Source organism: Lepisosteus oculatus, chromosome 3 (genome assembly GCF_040954835.1).
Source record: "Lepisosteus oculatus isolate fLepOcu1 chromosome 3, fLepOcu1.hap2, whole genome shotgun sequence".
Lineage (NCBI taxonomy): Eukaryota > Metazoa > Chordata > Actinopteri > Semionotiformes > Lepisosteidae > Lepisosteus > Lepisosteus oculatus.
In genome coordinates, this window is record NC_090698.1 from 4129426 (window position 1) to 4147303 (window position 17878).

Here is a 17878-nt window from a genome sequence, read left to right on the forward strand (position 1 = left end):
CAGCCCTTTTGCCTCACAGCTCTTGGATCAGTTCTGGACTCTGTGTGGAGTTTGCATGTCTTCCTAGCATTTTGGTCATCTGTTTCCCTCCTGTTTGCCAGTACCACACGGACAGAAACACAACCGAACAAGAGGGGGTGGAATGATTTCCTGTCTCCTGCGGCCATTCTGATGAAATTCTGACTGCGTGAGCAAGTAAGGACCAGGCCTACAGGCTGTAGTAGGCCTCTGCTTTGGGTGTATACAGGGAAATTGTCCAAGATATGACACCTGCACTTTTCCTACAAAGGCATTATTTAATACAAGCCTGGAGAACGCAATGGAACAAACAATTCCATGCCAACAACTTCAGGTTAAAAGCCAGCAGGCCACATTTTCAGCCGTCTTTTATCTTTCTCATCAGAGACGTGTAGGACCAATTCATTTTTCTCCCTTGCCCCCTCTGGAATTTTGACTATTCACAGCACAATAACAAAATGAACAGTTTAAAGGCCGGTACAGTAGCCATGTTCCTCCTATCGGTGTCAGCGGGACATTGTTGGCACTGGGATAAATTTCAGCATGATTTACAGGCAGTAGATAAAAAAGAACCAGCTTTAAAATTTAAAATCAAGTTGGATTGCTGCACCAACCCTTGTTCTGGGAGAAAATGGATGATTCTATTTCTTAGAAAACTGGGTGAGGGACCTAATGTCACATAAAATATTGCTGTGTACAAATACACTTGCATTTAGCAACAATAAACGAAAGCTCACTTTGGTCACATAAGAAATGCCATACTGATCTGATAAAAGCAGTGAAAAATAGCTATCACAAAATACAATTATCCTTACTGCTGCGTTTTGTCCTTTTTCCCCATAATGGGCTTATCTTGTTCACTGGGTGGAAAGCAAAGATTCTCAATAGGATCTTCTATTAATAAAACACCAAATCGCAGGCATGACATGGGTTTATTACAGCCAACTAACTTAACTGCACACAGAGGAACAGTACATCAAGCAACTGAAATGTAAAATTGTTTCAAACATTGTTTTTAATTATTTCTCATTTTCCGTATTCTTCGGCTGTCAGGCTGAGAAGTGGGGTAAGAACAGCCCTTTTCCATACAGAAAGGTTAAAAAAGAACAGATGATCAGATAAACAGCTAACATCTTTATGTCTAATAGCTATAATTACATATACCCTGGAATAATACGGATCATTTAGTATTGTTCTTGAAGAAATTACAGCAATTCTGAGGGAAATGCAGATCTGATATTGGTTTGTATTAGCCCTTCAGCACTGAATTCTAAAGCAGACATATTTGAAAGAGTGCCAAAGAGGTCCCTAAGGCTGAAGTCAATTTAAAATGAAAATAGTCACATAACAATTTTATTTTGGGGCTTATTGTCATGAATACTCAAATTCTCAATAGATGATTGGAGCTTTTAGGGAAATTCCAGTAGGAAAAGAAAACTGAACTAATTGTACCCTCCATTTTTCTTACACAAGCTGGAGCTTTAAAGAAAAAGAACATGCAAATTCTATTTCTGGAAGTACCCTGACCGAATGGTGTTTTTTTTAACCAAAAAACAATGGAGCACACTGAGGGCAAACCATTCGGTGCTGCGTGTAGGCACCTACAGTATGTGCAGAATATTATTGATAGCTTTGCCTATGGTTTCAGGTAGTGCGTATCTGCTGTAAGAAAATTGAACCACACTGCTGGGCTTCTCCAAAGCCAAGGAACTAGGAAACCTAGTGCGTTAAGAGAGTTCAATTTTCTTCATCAACACACAAAACGCAGTCTCCCACAAGCATTGCTATCACAGAAAATCTGCTTGGAGCTTAAACGTGCACTTTGTACTTTAAGATTTAAAAATTTTGCCCAAGGTCCTCAAGCCAGTATTGTACCAAACACGTATCGCTTTTGATATACATTTTTTTCCTTTTTGCAGAAATGACCTATTGGGTAGCATTTTAAATATGAGAATCAGTTACAGAGAGGCTTCAACGCAACCCCTCAATTTATTTTGAAACACAGCTCTGCCAGAGAGCAGTTTATAAGCTGCAGCATGAATAGCCTTCGCAAGGGCAGAAAAACGAAAGTCAGAAATAAAGGTCTTGAGCCAAGACCGAGCAATTCTGATCTGATCCATATACACCATCAGAAATATGCTTGGGCATTAAAAACATGAACTAATGCTGATTTTTGTCAGACCTCTTTATTGATCTTACACACAAAATATACAGTAACTCAATGGCAAGATAGAAGAAAAGTGGAGAAAGGTAAAATTCACACCTGGCTTTTTGAAAATGAGGCCTTACAATCCTTCTGGCTTCTGGGCTTTTTTAGGCAGGAGGTATCAGAAAAGGTACCACAGGGGTAACTGGATTGTGGCGACCAAGCATTCAGACTGTAGCAACATTGCTCTCTGATCCTTTGATTTCGGCTCTTTACATCATCGAGAAGCAGAATGCACTGAACATTAAATTGTTCACCCACTGACAGGGGACGAGAGCAGGGTTAGGCAGTCCCGAGGCAGGTTAGTTTAACCTGCCGCTGACCTGCTAGTGCAGCTGCAATCCTGTTAAGTTGAGATGGGTTCAGCTATTGGGTTGGTCTATGCTCTTGGTTGAGGAGCTAATGATGTAAAGTCCCAATCTTCCTGAAACGAAAATGTCACGGATGTCGGAAACGGCAAGCTGTGGAAAGACCAGGAGAGCAGTAAAGGCCCTATGCATAGTGGCAAAAAGGGGCAACACGGGGGTTAGCCCGGGCTCAGGGGGTCAGACGATGTCAGAACAGAAACCTATGCCCTCAGGCCATGGATGGGAGCGACCTGGTGCTAGGTGGGTCTCAGGACATCCGAACCTCAGTGCTGAGCCAAGAGCAGAGCAGAGACAGGAAGTAAATAGGCTACACAACAAGACACACCAGAAAGACATGAACAATCACAGGGAACTAGGAACAGGACAGAAGAGCAGCGCCCTCTAGGTGTACTGGGCGTGACAGAAAAGGGCCACAGACCTTGGCAACAAAAGCAAAGCCCGTCCCGAGACAGAGACGGAGTAGCGGGAGTTTTGGGTTTCTGTGAAGGGCTAGTGCATAAAAACCCAAGACAATAAGGAAAACAAGCCAATAACAAGAAAAAAGGAAAACTTAACAGCATAAGATAAGAGAAAAAAGTTTTGCAGGCTGTAGGAGACTGAATTATTTATGAAGCCGTGCTCTTGGTGTTCCTTTAACTGAACATAAAAGGTCTAAGGTTAGAAAGTAGTAAAAAATAATCAAATCCCCAGGTGATTTCTGCGACTGAGCTGACAACCAAGACTTCTTCTGTTTTTAGATGTCACTCTACAGAAGCAGACTGGACAAAAAGCACACAAGCCCTCACTCATGTGGAGCACAGGTCCTGGTCCACAGTGCGTGTGCAGATTGACGGAGTGTGCGCTGGAACAGAGCCACTACCTTTTCGCACAGAGAGAGAGAGAAAGAGAGTCTTTATTATCCCCGGGGGGCAAGCTGAGTTTCAGCAGCAGTGTTGGTGTACAGGCGGACAGAAAACAAAAATGACAGGAACAACAATATACATACTAACATAGAAGTCAAGTGTTGAGTAACGATATGGCTACAGGTATGAATGAGAACTAAAATCTGTTGGTTTTGGAGCTGGGGAGTCGATATCTGTGTTCTGATGGGAGTAATTGGAAATTATTAAAAATGGGGTGTGAAGGATCGTCACTGATGGATTTTGCTTTACGCAAAACACGTGTATGATAGATGGAGGAGAGGTCTGGAAGATCAACACCAAAGACCTTCTGGCATATTTTCGCCAGGCTGCCCAGTTTGTTCTTGCCTCTCAGATTCAGGTGGCCAAAAGATCAGGGTAAAAGAACGGATTCAAGGAAGGACCAGTAGAACAAAATCAACAATGAATCATCGACCTTAAAATGCTTAAGACAAAAAGCCGCCGTTGTCCTGGTTTTGAGGATCACAGTGCTTGGCTGGCATTATTGGCACATTATCCAGCACAGGGCTTCGTTGAGATTGTTCGGAGGCTGTGAATGACCCCTGGGGTCATTCTGACTGAGCCCCGTGAAAACGGTTCGCGGCGATGGGGTCGACCCCCCAGCAATGGAATACCGCAGCTCTTCCAGTGCTGCTGTGTTTGATTTCAAAAGTACAATTTCACATCTTGAAAGTTCAGTGGAAGAGAAATGAGTGCCTGACAGAATCCATTGAGTTGTACTGTAAGAACAGATCTGTAAGAACCAACCCGCCCCTCTCCTCCCCACCTCGGCTCTTATTCCCTCCACTGATTCCCAAATGGAAACTCAATCTCGTTCTATCAGGGGGGATAGAAATGTCCAGGGAGACTCCTGTGTGAGCGCATTAAACAAAGTAATGGTAAGTAAAGCCAGTGAGTTAAGAAAGATTTTTCATTTTGGAAGTCTGTGGTTCGAGAGATTTTGATAAAAACCAGTTCTTGTGATTTATGTTCACAGTCACGGACAAACTCCTGCTCTCCATTTTTTTGTGGCCCAAGGTTAAATGATCCTTTAAAAAATAAAAAAGGCATTCATTACTTTCGTAAGGTAACAGCGATTTTCATAGGTTTACACACTTTACGACTAGTTTGGATGTATCACTTTATTACACACTACTACTGTTTGAAAAAGAGCTTGTCTAGAAATAATGTTTTAGTGGAAGTGCTGCTCACAATTCCTGCTGTAATATATTTGGAAAAACTGTATAAACATAACAATCATCATATAATATATGTTAAAAAGGCAATATCACTCTCTGGATTCAACTAGTAGTAATTCAACACAGCAGTTTTAAAATTCAATCAGTTTTTAAAAAGAAATTCAAAGACGTCCATCACAGATCCCTGCTCATAGTTTTCTTTTTATTTCATTAGGGTGCAAACATTCTGTATCAGCCCTTTTTGTAACTGTATTAAAACATACTAACTTTCCCATTCGGGAAGACTATTAAAATCCACCACTGCAGAGCACGCTGGATGTTTGTGCTGTTGTGCAACACACAGAAAGGAAGTAGATTATTCTAGCAGACGCGTTCACATACACAAGAAAGATAAGCTAAAAAAAAAAGCTGATCTTTGAATTTAAACTTTTTTAGCAAATGTGCTGAGGTGACTTTCAGGTATGAGCACTTAAAGTTCTGTGTTGCACATTGTGCTTCCAAAAGAATACCCTCCTCTTCAGATTTCTGTTTCAAATGCCCTCATATTTAATTAGCTTTCTCCCTTGCATTTCTTCTTCTTATTATCGATAATGATATTTCGTTCCTGTTCAGTTCATTCTCTCTCACTGCAAAAATTGGTCAGCTTATTTCAATGTTGTCCTCAGGCTATAGTTTGAAGTAATAAAATACCAGTCAGGGAAAGAGGTGGAAGTTCGCTTTGAACTTATTCTCATTTTAATGCAAAGCGCATGGTAATTTTATCACTGCGGTGGAAGACCTGTGCTCAAGCAGCCTTTCTGCTTTTTATTCAAGAGCTGGGAGAGCAGCAGGGAGGTGTGTCACCTGCTGGAGTGCTTGAGAGACAAGACCATCCAAATTCCTTCACTCTTCCTTCATTCAGTGAAACGGGAAAGAGGAATGATTTAAACAGATGTTCTAGTGATCTGACTATGTTGCATTCTTGAAAGAAATCACTTTGAAAACTGCACACTGGCTTCCTGATTGTTGGCTACATGTTGTTGTTGACATTTAAGGCTTGGAAAACTTACTAAATTTGGACTTTTCAGAGACCATTACTTTCCACATTTGACAGAAGTGACTAAATTGCGAGCCTACATGATATTTTTCACACAAAATAAAAGAAAAACATATAGTTGTGGCCCACTTAATCCACCTGGCTGTTAAGCGCCAAACAATGACCATTTGTAATTGACAAATTCTTTGCATTGGTGTTACAGACATGCAAACAAGAGACTTGTAGGACGTATGAAGTCTTTCCTGTCTTTTGGTGGGAGTCAGTAATAGGTGTGTTGCACAGAAGCAAACATCATGCTAGTGTTCGGCTGTGCTCTTTGAAAACAGGCAGACAGAGGATGAACAGCTTGTGCTTGTTGTTTTTTAAAGGCTGTGGCATGTTTATGAAAACGATCCCCTTCCTGTATTCATTTACTCATTTAGGTTCCGCGATCACTTCCATTCCTAGGTCGTCGTTTCATTATGGCTGTAAAAGCAATCGAATTATCAAAAGGTTTCCAATTACTTCTGCCATTTATTCTTCAATAAAGAATCTGGCCCCTGCACTGATGTTTTGGCAAATGATTTTGTCTTGGCAAACCTTCTAGTTATTTATTTTATATCCAGTTATTACTTTAAAACATCAGTGGTCTTGGAATAAAGACGCAGAAATGGAGGGCATGAAGCTTCTAAACTGAAGGGGACTAATCTGTCACACTGTAGCGCAGAGGAAGATCAGGCAATTGTAATATCGAAGGAAAGAGCTCTCACTGTGGCTCTCTGACACAAAGCAAATGGGACCTGTATAAATCCAAGTGATTTACAATAAAATACACACTGTGGACGAGATGGTTGTCACTCTGCAATCAGACTAAAATGCTGATAAGGGCAGGGCTTTGGTGACAATTTGAACTCGGACCGTGAAGCACCAAGATTATCCACAACAGATATTTCAGTTTCATTTATCTACCATTTCCCTGGAAAGGATCAGGACTTTCAGATTAAACAATGACAGAAAAGTTTTATTTCTTTGACTGCTGAGAGATCTTTTTTGCTCATCTCAAGATTAATCTGCTCCCAGCTGAACTTCTCTTAAGCAACTAAAAGACTACTCTTTCAGGGTCCACTGCTCTCCTCCCCAGACATCTTTAATGGACTTTTCTGGTTCTCTTTTCAATATATATTTACTTGCAGCCGCCTCCTACCTTCATTTTCAATTTAGCATGTCAGCTCTTATGGAAGTGTAGGTTCACATCCAACTCACGTACAGAGACATCTCTTTTTGTGGGCAGCAGCGTGGAGCAGTGTTCAGGCTCTGGGATATGTGTACCCCCTTAGCAGGCTACCTCACCTGAACTGCTGAAGTAAAAAATCTGGCTCCATAAATGGAACAAATCACTTTGGACAGAGGCATCAGCCAAAATAACTGGTAGCTGTTCTTTTTTATCGATGCCATCACTGAAAAGTGAGACCTCTATGTGGCCTTAGGCGCACATTTCAAACAAGGACGGAAAAGATTAACCTTGTGGGAGACTTTTATCCTTCCTTTAGCATTTCCAAGTGGTGAGCTGCTGAACCCAAATCGTGTGCCCTTTGCAACTATTGAGGGGTTTGGAGGCAAAGCAGAGGCAAAGCACAGAGATCAGGGCCAGATATGGGAAATTGGACTGTAGGGTTTTTACAATGGTTGGGAATCAGCTCCCACTTGTCTTCACTATGCTAACCAACACCGAGCCATGGGAATACCCTAGGAGCAATCGACATGGTGTACCATGGTATTCCCATGGTCCAAGACACTGAAACACAACATGAAACCATGCAGAAGCGATAAAAGCAAAGCAAAACTAACTGCAGTCCCGAAAGTAGATCTACCATGGTTTCTTTTCTCAAGGAACAGCGGAAGAAGGGAAAATTCACAACTGCAGCTTTCGCACTGCACTGCATTTGCACTATAAATTCTGTGCAATTTCCCACAGAAAGAGCAAGGGAGCCTTTGCATCAGCTTGGTAGACAATGTCAAAACACAGTTCTGGAGAACACTGCCACACACATTGCCATAAAACCCATTCAGTGACACGGACAGATTGATTCAAGTGCTTAGTGGAAAGACATTGCTCAGAACTGGATTCCCAGAGTTTGCTACTCTACCTATCGACAGGTTTAGTTCTTTTACTGAATGATCACGTACTCCGTTACGGCCACCATCATCCAAACTAGTGTGCCAGTTTGCTTCTCCTTTCTCCAGATCTTAATTTCTTTCATGAGGAATGAGAGCAGCCGAAGTTTGTGTGATGGTAGAAATGACTGAATTTAGAGAGAACTCTGGCTTGGCTGAGGGCCAACCTGCAGGTGATAGGACAGGGAGGCTGGGACCCCCATGCTTGATGAAAAAGTGACTAAGGGGGCAGCTGCAAAGGTGGAGATGGGGTCTAGGAGGGAGGCGAATACGAGTGAGGGAGAGAAGAAGGTGATGTCTGGTATGCTGCATATGTGAACTGAGGTGATTGCGTCTGGATTTGGCGTACAGTAAGTTGCGCCAGGTGGGCTGAATAAGTTCGGCTGTCTTCATCCCACCCGAGCATTCGCTTTCTTGCTCACTAGAGTTTCAACGCACTTTGTGAGGTTTATGTCTGAATGAACACTCACCAGCAGAACTCTAACATGCTTTAAAAAAGTATGTGAGCTGCCAAGCCCATGCAGCAGGTGTGCTCAGCGGGGCCAGAGTGTTAAGTGTGAATATGGGGTAACCTCCTGGGAACATTTTGAGGCTGCGAGTGGACAAAGCGTGCAGGAAAAGCAGCTGTTCAGAAAGACAGTGACTTCCGCGCTTTGAGGCTGCTTGCGGGCTCAGTGTAATTTAGACACAGAGACGCACGGCCGCAATTTGTGGGATACCAGGCCTCTGCACAATACAGCTGCAGCAGAAGTAAAACACTCACACACTGCTCCTCTGTGCACGCTGCACAATCAACCAAAGTAGCCTTTTCAGCACCAAGCTCCTCATGATTGAATTGGTCATTATTTTGGAGTGGACTCAAGAGCCCAAAGTGCAGGATCTGTCAACAGACTGCACAAGAGAAAGTGGATTCGCTCATCTGGATACATCTGCACTGTCCCCCAGCTTGTCTTCAAAGGTTTCTACTTCACAGAACCTCTTGCGATGATCCTGGAGGAAATGTACTATCAAACAGACTGGGTAATTTGGCAAGGCAGAATGCAACTATCTTTAATTTGCCTTAGCCTCCAGCAACAGCCTCCAAAGACAATTCTGGGATGATTCTGCCAGGCACCAAAGACACAGGATTGCTATTCAGTCAGGATAAATACAAAAATCTCTGCAATTCACTTCGAATCCAGATGTCTTCAATCTTTGGCACTAACAGCAACCTTATAATCAAGGAAACGGAGGTGAACTATTTCATACCAATTGAGATTGGGGAAGGTCTGTGTGTCTGTGCGGGGGTTGTCTGACCTTATAGAAAAAATAAGCAGCTTTTTTTTCTAAATGTGTGACCCTGACATAAGATAAACAGAAGCAAAAATCCCAAGAAAGCTTAGACGCTTTGTGTTTTGTTAGATGGTGACTTTAAGGCCATAAATCATGAGTCTAAAATCAAATGCAATACCCAGAGTGACTGTCTGTCCTATTCCTGAATTAGGGGGCTAATCAGGCAGCTCGAGAGCTTCTCTTCCCACTTCGGAGACTGCGCTCAATTGCGCTGCGGTTTCCACAGCTCTGTGCCATGGCCTTTGCCAGCTCCCCATGGGAAAAAGAGAAAAAAAATATAACCCTATGGATCTTCTCACTTTTTCCCTGCTCACAGCACAAGTTTCTGCTGACTGCATAGTTCAACTGCAGTTCCGTGACCCAGTGGGTAAATGTGCCCAAGTAGTTTTTTCCCTGTTTGTGCCTAAAGACAGTGGTATTTCAGGCATTAAAACACCATGTCTCGAAGATCTGAGCAGGCCAACAAACAAGTGACCTTTATGCTTACAAAAGTAAACATTATGCCGTGACAGTGATATCTAAATTCATTCATGGCAGAACATTAGACCTGATAACCTTTCCTGTATCACAGGACCTGGGCAGCTATTGCAGACTGTTTGGTATTCCAACCAAGATTTTAATTAAAGCAATCAGAACTCTAAAATTACATTCTCTTATTTTCTGTATCCAGAAACGATCCATTCATTACAGCTGGATGGCCTAAGTCATTCCGTGAAAATTGACTTTCACAGAAAAGCCTTTAAAATATTTTTTTTTCTTCCAATTTTGTACACTCGCAACGGTGCCACACGCACACACACAAAATCTCATTTAACGGCATTCTCCTAATCAACGCAGCACTTAGTCAAAATGTCATTTTGAGCAAATTGGGTATTTCTCTTCTTTTTCATTTTCATCCCAATTCCCCCATCATCCGCAGTGATTTTTAGCGTTAGAAAGAAAGCGTTTGGACTTGTTTCAGAACTTAGGCTTCCTCCATCAACCTCTACATTTAACACGAAGAAGATATTTTACAGAAGGAGCAGGTCCCTTTTAGTCTCATTTACGCACTGCAAGAGTTTCGAAAACCCCCAATCCTGTACTCACTGTCCTCTCTGTCAGTCACACTGTAATCTGGCTGCCCCCCACCCAGGCTTAACTGCAACACTGCAGCACCAGTCTGATCTGCTGATAAAACTCGCTGCAGGACTGTGCACGTTTCAGCACACGTTAAAATGCAACCCGTTTTTTTTTTTAAGGCTTCGACCTTATTTATTGCACTTCTGAGAAACAAACAAAAGAAAAATCAGACACCTGAGGTGTTGTGCAGTTGGTCTGCTTCCCAACCTCCATTTGCGTATGTGCATCAATTAAACCTGGTTTTGTTTCCATAGCCTTTATTTCCCATTATACTCAACCTGCCGCCCAAGTGAGATGAATATCTGCCTCAGTTGCCTCTTTTGCTTTGTTTCATTGGATTTACTTTGCCCCTTAACAAGGCAATAAAGCTTAATGACTTTTTCTCATACAAACAACAAAAAACGCTTCTGGGATGGTGTTCGATTTGATTAAAATTTCATTCCGTCCGTCCAACTTTCATTCAGAGGAACTGCTATCTGAAAGTGGAGATAAAAATTAAGAGGGAGATGTGAGAAGGGGAGTTGGGAATCTACTGAGAAGCTCTAGCTGCAAAATATCACAAATCAAAAATAAAAACCTGTGTCAGGTGCACAGCAGCCATTCTTTGGTCTTCTGAATTGTTTTTAGTCTTTCATGGCAGTGTCCATATTTAACCCAAATCTATTAATGGAATTTTACTCCCCGTCAATGAGCAGCTGACAGAGGCGCACGGCAGAAACCAGGGTGATTCATGAATCCCACCAACCCCCTACTGTTTTTGTGATTCATTCTTTTTTTTCACACTTTGATCCATTTTAGGAGCTTTATGTTTTAAAATCTTATACAGCTGCTGGGTATTCTGGAAGGCAGGAATATATGCCTGAATGTATTGAGCATTTGGAAGTAGCCTGGGAACAATTTCCTAGCCTCTGAGCCATTAGGACTTCGGGTAGTTTAAATATCACTGTCAGGGACAAGAACATTTTTTTAATTTGAGTGATACAAATTGACAGAGTAGAGAAGACAGAAAAATTGGACCTTTAAATCTTGCAGCCGATATCATTCTCTTCAATATGTTAAACGTATCAATAAGATCTACATAAGCATTATGAAGTCTATTAAAGAAGATGACTTTCCTGAGAACTGGCATTGTGCTGGACTGCTAGGACTGCAATATAGTTTATACTTATGAAAGACTTCCTGAAAAGCAAAACACAACTTGCTGAAATTGGGCTAATATTCCACTGTATCAAGATTGTTTATTTATATTAAGAGACATTCCATACAAATATCTCAATGTACTGTAGAATGCGACAGCTTTTGTTATACTTTTTGTCCCTTAACCAAAACACACATACTGTACTGTAGAAAATTGTATTAAGAGGAAATAACTTTTCAAGTTTATCAAGCCAGAACATATCGAATTCTTTGCAAAGAAGAGCACAGAGCTCTTAAATCCAAATAAAATCTCTTGTAGTTTCTCATCTTGTTTCTGGTTTTGAAAGCACTTTTGCCGTGATTTGTAGTGATGTCTTATCTCAGGAAAATAGTATTTATTGCCGGATGCTTGAAATTGATTTTCCTCTGTGCTGTGGATTGACAAAACATAGTGGTGAATATGCGGCACGGAAAGTGTCTATTATATTGTTACTATGTTTAGAGATAATTGCTCATACTGTTCTATACAGTACATTCAACTAATACTGTTTAGCAGTCTACTTTTACATGTTAGACATGCAATGCTGTGTGAAAGTCTTACGTATTTTCCACTCTTTTCTATGGAAACATAATTCTATGAAATCTTCAACAGAAAATGAAGCCACTGTATTTTAAGATAACAGGTATTACAAATTGATCTGTATTGTGTTGTACAAAAAGCGGCTTTTTAGTGTTATGGAAATGTAGAGGACAAAAAATTGTGTTAACATAAGAGCTGGCAATAAGTCATCAAATGTCAATGTGACGGATAAACTACTACACTTCATACTGCCAAATCACAAAGGGTTACTTTCTAAGAGTTTCTAAGAAAACTTCACAAGTTTTTAAAGATTCTAGTTCACGCTAAATAGAGATTGTTAAATGACAAGCCTGGGTTCTTCTTTCCCCAAGCTAATATGCCTTCATTTGTCAGAGTTATGATAGAAGGAAACGCTGGTGGAGGTTTGAAGATGCTCATATATATATAATGATTCCTGAATGTGTCTAAGCAGCAGTGCATATTAACAGCAGTGCATATTAAAGAGGAGGAGAAAAAGCTGTTTGCCAAGAAGCCTTTTCCTCAAAATGACTCTTTTGGCTGAGAACTGATATCCAGCTCACAAATTAGATACAGACAGAGGCAGTCACACAGGTTGGAAACAGAAAATGGAGAAATCCGCTTATAACCTCTGCTTTTATCAATAAATGGATAAAAATTTCAGAATATCAGCCATCGCTAAGTGTGCAGGAATTGCTCCAACGCAGAGAGGCAGCACCTCTGGATAAGAAACTACCGCGCAAGAAGAATTGTGCTGCCAGGCAACGAGGCACCAGCCAGAGAGGGCCAAGATCTAACACAACTTCATAAGATTTTATAATCAGCCTTCTGTCTGGGGGAAGGAGCACTCATCTCTACTCTGACAAGCTCATCCTTCATTCCTATAATACAGCTCTGTCCCTAAGCTGAATTCTGCAACCCGGACAACACGCTGCGCCTTCAGGATAATGCAGACGCTTCATGAGCTTGGCTTGCAGCTGAACAGGCCCCAGCAGAACCGCAGTCCAGGAAACAGCATCTGTGATAGCTTACAATGCGTGTCAGAGGGACATCCCCCCTTGTACACAGGGGGTTAAGGTCAAAGGCGCTCTTGCAGACCATGGTTCATGACTAGGTAAAGCTCCAGTGGCAGAAATAATAAACGCATCAGCCCCCTTTTAAACTAGCGGAGTGTGCAAGGGGACAAAAGGTTGTGCAGCCAACCATCCTGGGTCAGCTTTCCAGTCAACCCTGCCCTTGAGAAATTTAAGAGCACAAGGAGTTCCGGCAAATCAATCCAAAACTCAAGGGAGAGTTTAAATCTCCGAAACCCTAAACACTGAAAAGGGCTCAGCCTCTTAAACCCCATGGAACAAGGTAAAGTCATTGTGGAAGATTCACTCTGCTACTGTAGGTCTACAGAGTACCCTACTCTCTGAAAACTGGGGCCTTGCCAGAGCCTTGCAATGCCCAGAATCCTTCAGCCTTGCCAGTGCCCCACTGTAATTCACCTCAAGCGGACTACTACCCACCAGTCTATCTGCACAAAATAATGCGCTCCATAAAATAATACTCCATAAAAATGCATGTGCTTTCAACTACAATTGAATGGAAACGGCGATAGTTTCATCTTTATGACAAAATGCAAATCTATTCCCCTTCAGTTCTTCTAAGTTTAACTACAGCACATCATTAAACTGTCTCATTTAAATTAGGGGACATGTTTCCCTGTGAAGCAAATGATATAATGAAACGCCTTCATCTATCATCATATATTCTCATGGGTTATTGATGAGCATTTCAGCAGCTTTGAAAATGAACCTAGAAAGCCAAGCGTAGCATGCATATGCTGTAAATCTGCAAAAGCTACTGTGCAACTGGGTGTGTGGCCCTTATTTAGACAGGCAAGCAACAGGAGCTTAGAGCTAAAAGATGGCAAAGGGGTTTTAACTAAAGGCGTTTACTGATGAACAATAATCCAAAGATAGATGGTAAAGGAGCGCATGTGTAAGGTTGTTATTTTTTATTTTCTTACCTACCCCTGTCTGAGTTTGGAATCGCTAGCTGTTAGTCAGTACAGAGACTGCAGACTTCCTCAGTCCCTGCAGCAGAGCCTTACTTTAACAGCACTTGCACTGCAAACGTGTCCACCTCGTTACCACTCCTCATCTCACAGCAGTCACTGCTGTGTGGCAAGCTAAGGATGTTGTAATTGGCTCACCAGACCTCCGTGGCAGCTTTCCAATAGGGCACAGACGCGCCACGAATCCCGGTCGCAGCTGGTTAAGAACAGCACAGATTCAATCTCAAACTGGGGGACATGTGAGCGAAGGGGCTCAGAAAGTTACAGGGAAACGCAATTTCAGGTGAGGACAAAAGTGATTGACAGTTGCTCACTCCTTCCATGAACATCTTAGAACATACTGAACGGCCAGCCAAAGTGGAAGCTATTCTGTATTTTGTAATTAACTACACTGCATCACGGCCCCTCTTTTCAAGACTAAAGAGGTTCAGTTCCTTCAGTCTGTCGGTGTAGTAAGAGACTTTGTGTGATGTTATGTCTTCAGTCCATTGGTCACCAAGACAGGTGGGAAGACAGACAGAAGCTGTGCATTGCAGATGCTGTCAACCAATGATAGCAGATCATGTTCCCCTTGTTTTAACTAACAGTGGTTCAAAGCAGTAACAGAGCTGGGATGCAATCAAAGCTGGCAGACCCCACAGACCTTCTGGGAGCAGGACTATAAACAATGCTTTTGATGTACAGTACTTCACACCGGGTCCAGCTCAATTTTTTGGACAGCAGGAAACAGGTATTTTTGTGTGTGTCCACAATTGAATGCTGGTATTTTCTGCCTTAAAGAGCATAATGATAATTCCTTACACTTATATAGCACTTTTCGGGACACTGCAGTCAAAGAGCTTTACAGGTGATGGGTCTCCTCTCCACCACCACCAGTGGGCAGCCCCACCTGGATGATGCCACAGTGCACCAGTACACTCCCCACACTCCAGCTATCAGTGGGGAGGAGAGCAGAGTGATGAAGCCAGTTCATAGATGGGGATTATTAGGAGGTCATGATTAGTAAAGGCCAGGGGGAAATGTTGGCCAGGACACTGAAGTTTACACCCCTATTCTTTTAGAGAAACACCCTGGGATTTTTAATGACCATGGAGAGTCAGAACCTCAGATTTATGTCTCATCTGAAGAACGGTGCCATTTTACAGTATAGTGTATAGGCTATTGCAGAGTTTCCCATTTTGTGACCCCAGATTCTTCTGAGCTTCCTTTCTCAATTACTTTTTGAACCTTTAATTAAATTAATAGTTTGTTTAAGCATATCATTTCAATTGAACCATCCGACAGCTGGAGATCTCAATCTGCTCATTAAGCTGCTTTAATTAACTTGAAATTTGCAACTTTTCAGAAGCCGAAAAAGACTAAAAAACGGGTAATTAAACAAAAAGCTACTGAATCCATCAAAATAACTCAGCTGGAATGAAATCCAGTTCTGAGCATAAGAAGTCATGAGCTAGAAGTTACTTTTTTTTACATATAAACTATTTTGTTATTAAATTACCTGCCTCCAGCACTACACTGATCCCACCACTCAATGCAGTGACAGCATTTTATAGAGCTGATTTAAATTTAAATGTCATGAAATTTATACAGTGGGCTATGGATATGAAGTCTGAAATGATTTCATTCAGAACAGGAAAAGGGATTGTCCAGGTAAAAGAAACCCTTATTTTCTCTTATTTCTGTTCTGCTCTTTTCTTCCTGTCTTTGCATCACTGAAAAATATAGTGCCTCTGCTTCCAGAGCCTCTGCTTTGCACTAACAGAGGCTGTACGTGTTTCTATAAACGTGGGATTCTGTGGTATGCCATGATTTTCATCTTTAGGAGTATTATTCATGCATTTTAATAACCAGTAGAAATAAATCACACTCCACTGTGACTCAAAGCAATGGGCAAATACTCATGACCCTACCGCTAAAATAATAATCTGAATAAAACAGTAATAAAACTTAAAGAAACAGCCCACTTATATTCTGTGGAAGGGAGAATTACTATGCCTGATATTCACTATTTTCAAGTAGGTGTCGCTTCATCACTTATTGCGATGCAACATAAGGTCAGCCCTTCAAAAGATGTGAAAACCATTCTGCTTTGAGTACAATAGAAACCTGTCTTTTTAAAATTTCTCTGCACACTGCAACAGCACAGATCCTTCCTCTCCGAAACGCTGCATACCGGATGAGTCTGTCAGAAACCCTCATGGTTTTATTAGATGACTCGTGCATTTTTCATTGGTTCAACAGACAAATGTCTGCACTGCATGTGCCTGTATTTCTGCTCCAATGAAACAAAAGAAAACCACGCATAGTAACCATGCCCTCTAAATTCTTGTCTTTTATATCTTCTTACTTTACTCCTTTGTTCATTCCAGCTATATTCCATGTAGCTCTTGGGATTCTTTCAATCCTTAGATCTTATATTCTCCCCTAGAAATCTTAAGTCACAGACAAGTGCAAGAAAAATAGGTGAGGCCCTACTCTAAACGTTTTATTAATGCAACAACTTAACAGCTTAGGAACTGTTTCTCCTTCAGAGTAATATCAGTGTGAAATCTTTGAAATCTTCCTGTTTGCATACTAAAGATATGAAACAACCACCCAGTGTTACCTTACCAGAGAGGGAAGTGAGTGTTTTTGCTGATTTCGGAGTGGAGGGAGACAGCCCAGATACTGCATGCCCTCCAGATTATCCCCTGCCCTTCTCCTTTCCAAGTTCCCCCTCATCTAAAATGGCTCAGCTTCCTCAAGGGGGCGCTATGCCAGTGGAAAACAAAGACAATACAAATATTTTGCAGTGATTTTTTTTTCCTATTTCTCTGTGAAACACAACACAAACTGGTTCTTGTGCAGCAGTAGCTCCTGAGATGCCAAAAGGAGGGTGAACTCAGCAGTCTGCATTACACTGCTGTCACAAAGCACCTGCTCAAATGACATCAACAACACCTGGCATGGAAGAGGCACAGAAGGCTTCTTCCAGAAAAGCTATATCCTCATCAATCCCCACGATCGCTTTGTCTCTCCAGATCCACCACACACCTGGAGCGAAACAGTGTTGCTTCACAGCAATCGTGACACATCTACTGCTTCTGTGAAGCACAACACAGCCTCCTTCTGTCAAACAAAGCAGAAAGAGACCACATTTTAATACTTTAATCAAGGAAGGCTATTTTTAAAGAAAAGTAAAAATAAAAATGGTCAATCAATTTAACAGCCAAATCAGTGTCTTATAATATTCTTCCTGTCCTGGCTGAACTTTAATTGTCATTTTCTTTTGCAATTTAGGTACTTTATGGTGGCGATGCTTTTCGTTTTGAACAGATGGCTTGAAATACCAAAAGGACAACCTCCATTAAATGCATGGAGGACTTTTAACGACCATATTCCTGGGCTTGCAAAAAGAAGGAGCTGAGTGCCTTTATATTCAGGATAATCAGACATTGGACATTAGAAAAGACTTTCAACAAGTCGTTTATTGCTAGTTAATCAAATCAAGGCCATTCTGTTGGGGTCCTGCCAGGGATATTTCTGTGCAAGCTATAAACATTTTTATCTACATTCATCCCCGAGTCATAATGGCTTACTGAAGTGCCATAAAATGAAGAACTAATGGCAAAAATGGTTTCGTTATCTGTGGTGCAATTCCACTCTATCATAATGCGTTGTTACATGTATTCAGAATTTAAAGCTGTTGGCTTGCACATTTTTACATATGACTTTTAACCATGAAACTTGGCCATTCTGCCAGGTCAGCAA

General features: G+C 41.5%; 1 long non-coding RNA gene across 1 annotated transcript in view; it reads right to left on the reverse strand.

Moving 5' to 3' along the window:
* LOC107076632 (uncharacterized) overlaps positions 1–17228 on the reverse strand; it is a 30032-nt gene extending 12804 nt beyond the window's left edge. Inside the window, exons 1-2 of the long non-coding RNA XR_001477820.2 lie at positions 17162–17228; positions 16739–16879 (exon numbers count right to left, since the gene is read on the reverse strand). This is a non-coding gene — a long non-coding RNA (uncharacterized lncRNA). The remainder of the gene's footprint in view (positions 1–16738; positions 16880–17161) is intronic.
* Between the last annotated feature and the right edge of the window lie 650 nt (positions 17229–17878).